Source organism: Rattus norvegicus, chromosome 9 (genome assembly GCF_036323735.1).
Source record: "Rattus norvegicus strain BN/NHsdMcwi chromosome 9, GRCr8, whole genome shotgun sequence".
NCBI classification, from domain to species: Eukaryota; Metazoa; Chordata; class Mammalia; order Rodentia; family Muridae; genus Rattus; species Rattus norvegicus.
Genome location: NC_086027.1, coordinates 92248653 through 92261635, shown reverse-complemented (window position 1 = coordinate 92261635; position 12983 = coordinate 92248653).

Genomic DNA, 12983 nt, shown 5'->3' with positions numbered 1-12983 from the left:
GAATGAAAACTCATTTTAGCCTTAAAGATTAAATAAAGTTCAATAACTGAATAAGTGAAGGGTAAGTGAGGGTGATGCTAGCAATAACCCAAAGTATGTGGCTATAGAAAGGTAGAGAGTGCTATCTTGTTGGTCTTGCTGATCTACTAATAATCCTAAACTACTAGTGTGTTACCAACTTGGGTTACCCAGTGGGCTCTAATGTATTTGCAGAGATCCATATTAGAAAGAGTATACTTTTTAAAAAAATACAGTATTGGAGTAAAGCAGAGTGAAAAAGACTTCTAAAGCCTTTGCCATAAAAAATGGAGGATGCACTGTTTAGCTTGGGTATCTGTATCTGAGCCAGCTGCTAGGTGGAGCCTCTCAGAGAACAACCTGCTCCTACTTGCAAGCCTAGCAGAGTATCATAATAGTATTAGAGGCTGCTGCTTGCCCATGAGATGGGTCTCAAGTTGGGCCATTATTGCTTAGTCGTTTCCTCAGTCTCCCCTCCCTATCCTGTGCCTACATTACTTGTAGACAGGGTAAGTTTGGAGTTGAAAGTTTTGTGAGTGTGTTGGTCTCTATTGCTTCACTGGGGTTCTGCTTGGGGACTCTTATGGAAGAATAGAAAGAAGGATTGCAGGCCATGAAGGTGTTAGGAACTCCACAGGAAGACCAACAGAGTCAACTCAGATGGACCCTTAGGGCTCTTAAAGTCTGACCCATCAACCAAAGAACATACATGGGCTGGACCTAGACTTCCCTCTCATATATAGCAGATGTGAAGCTTGACCTTCATGTGGGTCCTGAACAACTGGAATGAGGGGCTATTCCAAAATCTGTTGCCTGTACATGGGTTATTTTCTACTAGATGGGCTCTCTTATCTGGCCTCAGTGGGAGAGGAAATATCTAGCCTTGCAGAGACTTAAGTGCCAGGATAGGGTGATACCAGGGGACAGGGGCACCTGCTCAGAGGAGAAGGCTGAATGGGGGAAGGCTTGTGGGAGGGATGACTGACTGGTTGGGGTCAGTGAGAGGGACATAAAGTGAATAAGTAAAAATAAATAAATAAAATTAAATAAATGAAGGATAGTGTCAGTACTCATAGCAGTCAGAAAGTCTACAGAAGCTTCTGGAAGCCATTTCAGATCTCCTAGACCCTGGAATAGCCAACCTAGGTTCTTTTAAGACTGTAAGTATCTGCCAGCTTGCTTCAGCTGTAATGTGAAGTGAATATAATCTATAACTGAGCATGCTGCAGAGAAAAACGAATCTCGATGGTGAAGAGAGAATAATTGAGAGATGCATGCAATGTTGCTTTTTACAAACATCTAAAGAAACCTTCAAGTGGCTTTTACAGTAGGCCAAGTGTTTTCTCCCAATTTATCTTAAATATTATGACCCCCAGAACCCATCTACCTTTCACATTTGAAAGTCTGAGATTCTCCTAATGGCAGTACCAAAAATAAAACTAAAACAAAACAAAAGCTCAAAACCTCGCGTGGTTGTTTCCTTCATTCCTTGGTGGTGAGTCTCCCAGAGCCTGCTGGCATTCTGCAATCACCATAGCAAGGTGAAATGAAGTATGAAATAACATGGAGAGGCTGGCCAGCTGTGTCACTTGGGCAGCAGAGGGAAGAAATTGGAACCATTGCTTGCCATGAATTCAAATATAAACACTGCCATGAACAGGCAGCTGCTGCCTGCTCTTGACATGGAAGTAAGCACATTTTAATATAAGGTGATGTAGGCAATGGAAATGTGACCTATTTTACAATGGAATGCATAGCCTAATTCCAATGACTAGACAAAGACTACATTAACCCATGATGTTAGTAAGTGAACTTAAAGAAAACCCTTCACCTTTCTCATACATCTAGGAGATAAAGAAGGGGAATAGTTATTCAACCAGAAATCACCATGGAGCTTTTTCTGTTGTAAAAACTGATGATTCCTTCCCGGGGTTCAGGGGACCCCAGTGCTGTTTGTACAGCTGAGAGGAATATTGCCTCATCCCAGCCTGAACTGGAATGCCTGATTAGACTTTCCCACGGGAATGATTTTTGATCTAGGGACACATGATCTGAGTTGGCCTAATCTTTTTTCACTAACCTCTGATCGATACTTAATTTGATGTCTACTTCACTGAATTAAGTGATTTTCAGATAATTGGTAAGGCATCATTTCTTGGTTCATCCATGAGGATTTTGGGGAGGACACTGGAATTTTAATCACCAGTTAAGTTTCATGCTTCATATTGATTATCAAGTTAATGAGACCTAGATACCTAGATAGGAGGCCAGGTTTTGGTCATGCCTGAGGAAGATTAGCTAAATGTAGTTAATGGAGGGAGGATGACAATCCCTAACTGTGGAAGGACAAGGACTAAAAGAGGGCTGGAATCCTGCAGTAAGTAACATTAGTTAATTAACTGATTGATCAATCGATTGATTGATTAAAGAGGGGAAGCTAAGTATCTTCTTTCATCTTTCTATGTATGCAAGATGACAGATGAACTTCTGCTACCCTGAATTCCCCATGCTGGACCCACAAAGTGCCACCTAAAAGTAACCCTTCTTTCCTGAAACTATTTCTTCTTGGGCATTCTACCATGGGAAGGAGAAAAGCGATAGATACAACATGGGTAAGACAGATCGGTCCTCATTTGATGTGTGCAGGCAACATCCCATCTGCTGAGGAACAGGACAAGCCAGAGGGAGATGTGTTTATCTCTTGCCCTGCATCTGGAAGGACCTGTGTTGCCATCTTTTTATCTGGATCTCTGAGTTTTTTAGTCTCTTGAATTGAGGACTTGTGTTAACTTCTCTCGACCCATGTCTCAGACTGTTAGCCTATATGACTGGAAGTAACTCCTTCTCCCAGTGGTCTAAAGGGCTTCAATTACACAATGTTCTTGGCTTCTCCAGGAGCTCATCTTGCAGATGGTCTGCCATGGGACTCTTTGGTCTCTGAAGTCACAGGAGCAAATTATCCTCATAAAGCTCTTCTTATACACACCCGTGTTTCTCTGAAGAATCCCAAATAATACAGTTAATTTGTATAGCAAGGGTGACAAGTGTTAGGACAAACATCTAAAAAGACAACTTATGTACATAGTATCTCTTATAGAGGTTTATTAAATGCCATGCAGTAGATTTCCCCTCACCACTGAACTTAAAATGACCTTAACACCTTAAAAGAAATTCACCATAAATTGTCCCGTCCTCCTTGTTTCCAACTGTCATAATTGCCTACGCAGTATCTGTTTTTTTTTAATGCCTTATTTCTGGATTCCTACATTTGGCAGACTTGATTATTAAATGTATAATGATAATAAAATATTATTAATATATATTAAATGACTATTATTGAAGACTTTATGACAATAACAATATAAAGTGAATCAGCTAGGGAATTAGATATAGCAAATAGGAGCTGTTTAACATGAAAAGGTCCATGAGCTAAGTACAGGGATATTCTAAGACTTACACTCTACCAAGTTATACTGTTCTTTATGTCCACAAACTGATATTTAGTCATTATTTCCCAGCTCATTGCCTAATTGTCAAAAAGTCTTACTAACAGCATGAGGGACAGTCAAGATTGCCCCACTATAGATCTAGACCCTCCATATTGAGTTCACCCTCCTGGGAAACCTGGTCAATGACTTCTCAATCCTGATGCCTGTTGTTGTCACCAGTGGCTCTTGACTCAGTTACACTGAACATGGCTTTGCAGGCTTGTTTTACCTGGAGAGATTTCACAAACACAGGTGCCAATTTTCATCTCAAACCAATTAAATTCTCATGCCTTGGTGGATCTCAAACATGGTGGTATTAGCTAGTTGCTCCTTCATTGCCCCAACGTGTCTAGGTCTTCCTGGGAGAGTTCAGGAATTAGCCATGCTGGCAGTCCATTGGTCTAAACACCACTTCATGACATGTTAAGAAGCGATTATATCAAAGCAAGGAGTGACTTTGTCCTTCCCTACAGCACAGTATAGCTTTGGTTTCAATCCATTTTGCTTGCATCACTGACAGTTTACTTAAAATTACTCTAACACATAGCAGCAAAAATCTGGACTGCAAATGAAGTGTGATATTTGAAAATTAGAATGGGTTCTGCAGATGAGGAAGGACATGAGTAGATAATTGCTGAAATCAGAATAGTTCCCAACTTTGATGTAGATGTGTCAACAAAGTTGATGAACTATAATTATGTAAAAATCACAAGGAGATCTGTGTTAAAGCTATACCAAAGGGTTTTTTTTTTTTTTGGTGTGTGTGTGTGTGTGTGTGTGTGTGTGTGTGTGTGCTATGTTGATCAGCTTTATTTTTGTAAAACTAAAATTGTACTGAAATCAAAGATGCAATTAAAAAGAAAGCCTGAATTAAGTGGCTCAGGAGAAAAGATCACATCAGTGCATGTGCATTGACATGGCTGAAGGAAATGAACAAGCCGGGGAATGTCCAATGCTAATCTCTGCTTCTACTCACCAATAGCTATGATTTCTTATTAAAGTAGGCAGCTCTGGATGCTGAAAGAAAAATTAATTACACGTGTTTGTTTTAGTTGAAGCTTCAGAAATTAATTTATCCAAAGGCATACAATGCTGTTTCAGTCAAACCATCTGCTCAGAATCCTTTGGAGAAAAGTGTACACACTCAAGCACCTGTAATTATAGAATCACTTTAGCTTTGTGGAAATTACTCAGGAGGGAACAAACACATGGTGATAGCTTTATTCTTTAATATCATCCTATAGGTAATCTGTTTTATATGGGATGGGCTTCTCATTGCCAACGTGGGCTTCTCTCTAGTGGTCTGGCTGTTTGTGATATCACATCAAAACATAACGGTAAAGAGACTGTTAAAAGAGAGGAAAATAGGAACCAGATGTATCCATATCTCTTCAAAGTACAGTAGTTCATTGGCATGTGGTTCACAAGACATGTCATAATGTACATGAGTTTCCTGAAAATTCTTGCACACTATTTTTTATTTAATTCATATTTATTATCCATGCTATCTTTCACATATCTCTATTGTAAGCTGTTTGGCCAAATTTCCTCCAACAAAAGAAGGACTCATGGGCTCTTAGAAAGGAGTCCTCCAAACCATGCTGTGAAATGTGAGCCCTTTACTCATGAAATGTATCCTCAGAGTCCACTTCTGTTTGGTACTGTCATGCTTTCTAGAACTCTGTTTCATAACATTTCTACTAGCATTATCTAGGATTTAAATCCCCTCATGTGTAAAGAATAACATGTAGGAGATATTAATAGAATCTTTGCTCTGTTGGAATGATCTATAGATAGATGATGACACTCAATACCGTAATGGCCATGTTCAATCAATGCAACACTAATCCAAAGGCAAATGGATTTAGTAAACAAAAATATATAACTCATTTGAAATTTCAGAAGTACTTTTGTTTACTATCGGCCATACTTATACTTAAAGTATTACCTATTTACATGAAACTCATATTTAACTTTATCTCATTTTTATCTGGACTCTCTCATACTAACTCATGCTTTCCACGGAATATTTTTCTGGAACTTAGAAAAATGTCTACAACCTGAAATGTTACTAGAAGTCAGCCTACGTTTTTTAGGATGAAATGTGACAATGAATGATGTATTTACTTGATTTTATACTTTTCTCACACAAAAAAAGTTATTTTTGATACCTATGAAGGTACAACTTATAACAAAAACATTGAAAAGTACTATTTGTTTTTTTGTTTATTTTAGGATAGAATTATCCTCTAGCCCTTATAGGCTACAAAGAAATGCTTTTCTTGCATCCCTACAGCTAAATTATTTCTAAAAGTGTCTTTGCAACAGTTTACAATGATAGGAAATGCATTTTAAAGTGATTGTTATAGAAAATGACCACTGAAATGAGGTCACCATACCATGCTGAAGCAGGTGGTGCTTGCATTTGACTCTAAAACTTTAGTTTGTTTTCTGATTGGGGGATGAAAGTCATAAATTATTACTTGTTCTTGGCATGTGCATTTAAATTTAAACCATAAGCTTAAGCAAATATGCTCAGTGACTTTAAATTAACTTTCCTGATATTTCCCACTAAGTTATAGAGAAATGAATTATTGTGCTTTATATATGTTATTTAGTTATCTGGTTATAAACAGAATCTATACATTTTTCTTAATAAATATGAATGAAGATTAGAAAATTACAAATATCCAATTATCCTTCAAAACCATTTTATTGTATCTTTCAGACTTTATGTTTCAACTTTCTACTCTTCTAGTCCATTATGTTTAATGTTGAGTGATCTGATATGATTAAGCTCATATCCCACAAATTATTTCTCACGAGTGAGTTAAAATATACCAAAATTAAAATTATGATTTTGCATGCAACCGTGTTTTCATTGTTTCCCCATCATGATGACACCAAACTCCAATGCTAGGCTGTGGCTTTAATTTGAAATGATCATCTATGTAACTGAACCACCATCACACATTGGCTTGCTCTTCTGCTGTGGCTGACCAAGAAGTTCTTATTCCAAGATACTGAATCCTTTGTTCAAATTTAAAGACTAGATGACACTGTCATGACAAATACTTAATGAATACTTCAATAATAGCAATGCTAAATGTTTTAATACCTACAGACTTTCAATTAGTTCAGTCTTTTCAATGAACTACTTTATTAGAGATTAAAATCATGAGCTATCATTGTTGTCTTTTAATACATTGAAATCACAGGCTCAGGGTGGTTAATGTCTTGTGCCTGAAGCTATCACATTAGTGAGAGATGGGCACTGTCAGGCCCAGCACTCATTAAGCTTTGAACCGCAGCCTATGTCCTTTCTCATACTTTCAAGGGAAAAAGTAAATGACCATGTTACAAGGAAAAGAGTAGAAATAGTTGCATGGTCCACAGAGAGACCAGCTGCTACCCCACTGCATAAAGACATGGGAAAAGCATCTTCTACTATGGAACCTTTAATACTGGAACCTCTATATTGTGAGTAGAGTCTCTGATTCTAAGAATCCACATTTTAGACAGCGGTACACCCTAACCGCAATGACTAGAGGCACCGAACCAAAGATAAATTTAGAGGGTTACCATGTGGAAAGTCTCTTCTCAGTGAAGTCCTCTTTCAATTACCCTCCTCAAGATGATACCTACTAACTTTTCTCACTGTTCCTAGTTCAGTGTGGCAGAGCTGTGGCTAAGAATATTTCCTCTATGCATGTCTTTTGATATATCCCCTCAGGGGAATGAGGCCAGTTACTCCTTCCCAAACCCTCCCTTTTTCTCTGATAGTCATACACCATGGTTTCCACATCCCTATCAACCTGATGGAGTGTTAACGGACTACCTTTGTCATACATGTACAGAAGTAACTGAACACTGAAGTGCTGTTTTCTTTAAAATATACTTGAATGTGTATTTACTCTAATAGTACAGATTAATAAATATTATTTATCTGAGTCCTATGTTGAACATTGAAATGTTAAATGATGATTATGTCAGGTTATAAGCCAGTAGAGGCAATACCTCTATATTTTAATAGCTTTTTAGAGATGACAGTGCATTTGTATTCACAGATTCACAGAAGCTGTGGTGATTTACATAAGACCAAAGCAGTCAAACTGCCAGCACAAACTGTGAATGTCCTGATGAAGTTCCTTCCACCCTATAGCTGAGGACCAAGTGGCCACTGATAGATTGTTTATGCCCCAGTGGATGATCCTACATCATCTATGTAGATGATAACCCAATAGATTATATAATCTATATGATAACACATATAGATTATAACACCAATTGTAATCCATGGATTAAAAGGGAAAGGGGGAGTGGAGGAGAAAAGAGAGAGAGAGAAAAAGAGAGAGACAGAGAGACAGAGACAGAGAGAAAGAGACAGACAGACAGACAGATGGAGGAGAAAAAGACCATAAAATTGTGAAGGGTTTGTGATTGTGTGCAGGAATCGAAGGGGACGATAGGTGATAGATGTGGTAAAAAAACTGTTGTATTTATTTATGAGATGCTCAAAGAATAAGTAAAATGATTATTTTTAAGTGCTTTCAGCTAATTCAATGCACAGCTAAGTTAAATAACTATCATATATTTAATTAATAATTCACCGCTTACATTTAAGCAATGTTTTGAGAGTTGATATGAAGGATCTGCAAGAGACAGAGATATTTCCTTCAAGAGGCACGTTTGGTTAGGAAGAAGAGGCCTGTGAGGACCTGTACTGGAAAAGCAATAGCTGAGTGACTGCTGTAATAGGACTGCATGACAAGTGTTGGTTATGAGTGAGAAGCCTGAATCAAGACCACCATCAATATTATAACTCAATTGCATGGCCCCTGAATCCTGTGGGAGGATACATATGCTGTGGACACTAAGCAGCCTTTAGAAGTGGTTCTTATTTCCCCTAATATTATCTCCTTGTGTGTGCTGTGGAAAGCTCTTTGTATCAGAAGCCTAGTGTCTCCAAAATTCTCTCACGCATTCATTTCTATTCCTGGAAGCAAAGTCACCGCTTTCATATTTTTCTCCTTTGACTGATTGATTTTGTCATTTGAACTTGGATTACTGGCTCCTCCTACCCTCTTGTAGCTCCTCCCCAACCTAATCAATGCTCCACCCTCGTCCCTCTCTGTAACTATTCCAGGCTCAGGACTTTCTGTTTGGTTCTGTGATTCATTTAACCTAACAGGGATCCTCTGTGTGACCACTGGATTGGAAACATCCACCAGGGTCTGGTGGGTCTTAGTTGGTCCTGAACTGAAGGCAATGATTTCCCTCCTCCTTGAAATGAACAGGAGCCAATAGTCCAGTAGTCTGGCATAGGTACAAATCCTTTCATGTGCTGTTTGCTTTCATCCTTCAAGAAACATTGCATCGCCGCTGTCTTCTTTGAGGTTTGATTTAGGTAACCTGTTTCTGCCCATCACCCCTCTCTTGATTCACTCATCTGTTTCTTCCCATATCTATAACAGAGCAACACAAAGTTACTTACTGAACCTGTCCTTTTTGTATTTGCAGTATTGTACAATGCAGACACATTCAAACCAAGACACTAATTTTAAATTTATTTGCGTTTCTAAATTGTTTTTATACTGGTGACAATTGCCTGTTTAGGTACATATTTTTAGATGTGTATGTATTTTGTGTATATATACAGATTATCTATATATACATATTCACACACACACACACACACACACACACACACACACACACACATACACACACGCACACCTGAATTGGTTGCAAATTTGGCAGCTCAAACCTAAAGCCTATTTTATAGCGGATAAATGTTAAAATTTTATTACCAAGCAAATAAGGTAAATACTGTGTTCCTCTATTTGTGGAAAGCGAGCTCCTCTTCTCCCAAGATCATCCTTGTCCTGTACATTTGCTGTCTCATGTCCTGTACGTTTGCTGTCTCGTTTCCTGTACATTTGCTGTCTCGTGTCTGCTATACAAGCAATCATAAACACACATCATCCTGAGGATGCTCCGGGCCTTCTGTGTTATGTCTTTCCATCTTGTCCTATCTCTGTTTATCTGTCTTCAGTATATTATTCTACCTGTTTCTAAAAGAGATAATCTGAATATATTTATTGTATTTTTGGACTGTATTAATCATTTGGATTGACATAGGCTTCTAAGTTAGAAATATTTTTTTTTCCATTTTGAGACTTGGCCTTCTCATTTTTTGGTCATGTTACTGTTAGAAGTCTGATACTCTCAGATGCTCAAATTTTATGGTTATTGATTTTTTTCCTTTCCTATCTCCCTTAGGCCCTTCTCTGGAGTTTGAAGCTGGTTTCTACCACTTTTTGCTAGACATTTCATGTGAAATTAATCATTGATATGCATGAATGCCCAGAGCTTTTCAACACCACTCCAAAATTTCAGTGTCATTGTTTGGTTAATGCTGAGATTTCATTTATCAAAATTCTGGAAAATTCCTTTGAACATCCAGAGTTAAGATTTAATTCTCTAAATCATTTGGTTTTCAAGTCTTGTGTATACGAATAGTCTGGTATCTGAATAAAATCCACTGTGACTCAGGAGATACAGAAGGGAACTCTAGAGCCCTAATAAGTGCTCTGGTAACTCTGCCTGTGCTGCTGTGTTTACTAGGGACACACCCAGAGAGGGAACTCTGCTCCTGAGGAAAGATGTTGCTTGGTTCCAGGACTTCTTGAATCCCTGCCTCTTATTTTTTTATCTCTTGATGAGTTTTGTCCTTGTGGAAAGTTAAGAAGCTCTTTTCTAGAGAACCTTCTCTGAGAATAAAGAAATGCTTCAGAAAGCCTAGACTGTCAACACAGTAATTGCTCTAGTTTGCCCTGTGTTGTGATAAATAACATGAACAAAAACAACTTGAGGAGAAAACAATTTGTTTCATCTTCTAAGTAACAGTAGGGGAAACCAAGACAGGAAGGAACCTGAGAGCAAAAACCTGGAGCAGAAACTATTGAACAAGACTGCTTAGCGGCTCACATTTAGCTACCTTTCTTTTATAGGGCTAGCCCAGAGGTATAGGGAAGACATTACACAGAATATTCTGAGCTCTCCTAAATGAATCTACAATCAAGAAAATGCCACACATAGTCACAGACCAATCTGATGACAGCATTCTTCAGCGCCAGTCCACTCTTCCCAGCTGTGTCAAAGTTAACAACTAAGATTGGCTATCATAGTAATGCAGCTAAATTGTGAAATGGAATTTATTATCCAGTCTGATTTAAAAGACATACATAATCCAACAGTGGGGATAATTATTTGAGTAGCTTTTTGAGTTTCCTGGGTTTTTTTTGTCATTGTTTTTTTGTTTTGTTTTGTTTTGTTTTGGGGGGGGTTGTTTTTTGTTTTTACTTTGCTACTTTGCCTGTATTCTTCATGAGTTCTCCTTACTGTCTCCTAACAGTATCTTCTCTGGCTTAGCTCAGTCTTTCCTGTCACCAACTGTCATCTCTGACACTACTCTTCCTTCCCCTGGAACCTCTTCCTCCTCTGTCTTCGGGACCCTACTGTACTCTGACCATCATCCTAATCTGACTCCCCTGTCTAAGCCTCTGCTAGCTTTTTTTTTATATCCTCTCCTGTTCCCATAATTCCAAGAGGCAACCAACGCTGAAAGGCATAGGGTCCATTGAAGGGCCAGACACACAAAATATAAATCATACTACATTTGTTTTAGCTACTAAATGCACAGTTTTGAAGTCACTCAGGTCAGTCCCTGCAGCCATACTACTGTTGTGATTTTTGCTTCTCCATTCTTTCCAATGTCTTTTCCAGGGCCCTCGGGTGTCTGATGTGATCTCTCTGTTGATTTCTGAGGAACATATCCACAACTGAGATAAGAATCTAACAGCAGTGTGTGGGAGGGGGTAATCAGGAACGCATGGGTATCTCTTCTGCTCAATTTCACTACTCTAGAAAGTCTTAAGAATCATGGCCATAGGTACAGTAGGTTGTACCTATGACAGTGATGGCAAAGATAACGTTGTAACATATGGTACCAGATGATTCAATTGATGGACATTGCATAGATACCCAGCACTCTCCCAAAATTCCAACCAGTTTCTCCAGGCACAGATAGTAGCCACTCAACCATGTGGCTCCCTTGGAGCTGCATTTTTCTTCATGAGTTCATGGTTATTTTCTCCATGGGCTTGGGGCTTTCTACATGTCTATTGTGACAATGATCAGGGAATCTAAGTCACTTCTAACTCACACTGACATTAAACAAGTATCTTGAAGCAGTCTTACCACATGAGGCAGAATAGTGTCAAGCACAATAAACTAAGAGCCACATCTCACTCTGAGGAGGAACAGAAACCTGAAGGACATGGGAAAAGCATCTAACCTCGTTGTAATCATACACTTGCTTTCTATATTTTCTGTCTTCCAAGCGCATCCCAAACTTTACCTAAAAAACTTTTTTTATGCCAAGATTGCTCTATGCAATAAAACAAATTTGTTTGAACTCACTTACATAATGTACATACTTGAAAGAAAGATGTTGTGAAATGGATTTTGGTTTGTCTTTATACAGTCACAAAGACTCAGAAAAACAAACCATTGGGATATAATTTTCTTTTCTTCTTAACCTCATTAGGTTTATGTGGCTTCGGAGACACCAGTGAAATTGCCATCACTTTCTCTCAAATGGTCCATCTGTTCCAGCTATTCAGCCCCCCTACTTGAGGACTGAATCCTTGGGCTTCCCAATTATCCTCAGTGCCCAACTGTGATAGTGGCAGAGGGAGTGGTAGAGGAGGCATGTAGAACCAAGAAATGGTGATTGCTGTCATGAAAATATGTCTAGTAGGAAATGCAAAGAGAGGAAAGAAGCAAAATTACAGACAACATTGTCTGAGCTCTACAATTATCCTAAGTTACATTTGAGTGTCTCAGATTCCAGGAGAGTTTATTTTTCTGTGTACACAGTTCTTTTCATTCTTTGTATGTCATCTGTATACAGGGACTAGTTTAAACAATAGAATGGGAGGAGGCTGTCCTTGTTTTGTGTCCGTTGCTGTAATTAACATACTAAATGAAAGCAGCTTAAGGTAGAAGGGGTTTATTTGGCGCACAGTTCTAATTCTAGTCCATCATTGTGGGGAGTCGGGGTAGGAACTTCAAAGAACTAGTCACATCACATCCACCGTCCAGAGCCCAAGAACAATGAATGCTCACTTGCTTGCTTCTGCTCAGATTGATTTTCCTGTTCTTATACAGCTCAGGTCTCTCTTTATAGAGAATGGTAACACCCACAGTGGGCTGGGACTTTCCACATGAATTAATTTCATGAAAAAAAAATCCACCCACAAAAATGCCCATAGGTCAATTCAATGTAGATAATCCCTCACTGAGATTCTCTTTCCAGGTGACAGTAGGTTGGTTTGAGTAGATAATTAGAGCAGATCATCACAGAGGCTAACATTTATTAAGTACTTACTATGTGTCAGGAATGATATAGGC